We start from the raw sequence: 1,619 nt of genomic DNA, 5'->3' as shown, positions 1-1,619 counted from the left end.
GGGGTTGAGTGCAGAGCGAACTTGTCTTCAAAGCAAACCACGGGGACAGAGGAAGTATAGACAGGAAGTTGCGATCCTATGCTTAGAACGCTGGGATGGAGATAGGGGGAGGAGGGGGGGGGGTCGCCCCGCTGCACTGGTTGCGGGTTACCCTATCGACGCCATTCTTTATAGTAAATTGCAAGCGCGTTAAAACAAAATCAAGCTTCTCTTGTGAAGAAAATTTATTTCGAGACGACTTGCTAAATCCTCACTTTAGATATTCAGGACGCAGTGGCTGTAAACTTTTACAATCTGTGCCACGCTGTGGTTTATTTCTGATGAAAGATGCCTGTTTTAAAGGGTCATATACTGATGCTTTGCTTTGGAAGTTGTAAGACGTCAATACCTCATTTAATTTTGTAACAGTAACTGACACATTTGAAACTCTCATTAGACCTTTTAGCCGCTTCACTTTTCACTAAGGTTTCCATGCGCACTTTGCCGAATATTTTAACAATGCCTTAGAGTAGGTTGTGGTAAGAAATAAATCGTCTGCTTTTTTTAAATTTGGAGCCCACCATTCAGTTGGCCATACTCAAATTAGGTTAGACACCGATTTTGGTCTAATTCGGATTAGATAACTGAGTGATGCCAGTAGAGGACGTGGCCCATTTTGCGCGCACGCTTCTGCGTACAGCTTTTCCATCATGATGCTATAAATGCAACTGCGTAATAAAGATCAGTTTTTAGGCTGCTAATTACAGCTAATTACAGAATAAAAAAACGCGAGCGTAATCATCGGCGACCCTGTCGACAGCCAGAGAGACCAATCAGCGCGAATAGGCGCGCATAGTGGCTCAGCCAGCGCCCTTCGTGGGGAGTTCGGAATCCGAGTAGGTGGGGAGGAGATGACGCGGCGGCTGCAAAGTACAAATTGCGACAGTACTTCCTAGTCGATCCGCAGCTGCCGCTCAGTGTTGCAAGGTCGCCGGTGCCAGCCAGTTGCACGGTCACGCCTGGAATATCCGACCGCTGTTTTTTTTTTTTTTTTTTTTTAGTGTTGTCCCAGTGGGTTGGGTTTGTAGCTCTCGTCACCCGTTTCGTGATCGAGAGTTGCCTGCTCCCTTCGGGGTAGCGATGAATCCGAGCCAGCGTCGATGAGATGAACAAAAGACAACTTTATACAATATCAACAAGGCAATAATTACAATACAAGATCGGCACGGGGTCCGGAGGCTACTGGCTGCCAGAGGACCGGCGCCAGTCTGGGATTTCGCGTGCATGTCTTAATGTGAAGCTCGCCGATGCTTCCTTCTAAGGCGCCGCTACCTTGCGAAGCAGCACGGGGCTTGCAAAGGGCATTAGAAGTTTGACTTTTGGTGTAGTGTTTGGCTGATAAGAAAACAGCCAGCTCATGGACACGTGTCGGCGCTGGGGTGCCGCCTCCTTGTATTCGCCCTCTTGTCACCGCTTTGTATCTCCATAAAAACGCACTGCACTGTGTATGCCGCGAGCAATCGATGGCCAGCGGGACGCTCGGCCGGATCACTGCTTGGCTGCCGTGTCCTGCTTCTTCAAAGAGACAGCATCTTCCTATAGCATTGTCTAGGGAGGGTGGAATGTAGTGTTTGGCTGAT

This window comes from Amblyomma maculatum, chromosome 2 (assembly GCF_055883805.1).
Source record: "Amblyomma maculatum isolate TAMU_Amacu chromosome 2, ASM5588380v1, whole genome shotgun sequence".
Lineage (NCBI taxonomy): Eukaryota > Metazoa > Arthropoda > Arachnida > Ixodida > Ixodidae > Amblyomma > Amblyomma maculatum.
This window is presented reverse-complemented; position numbering follows the sequence as displayed.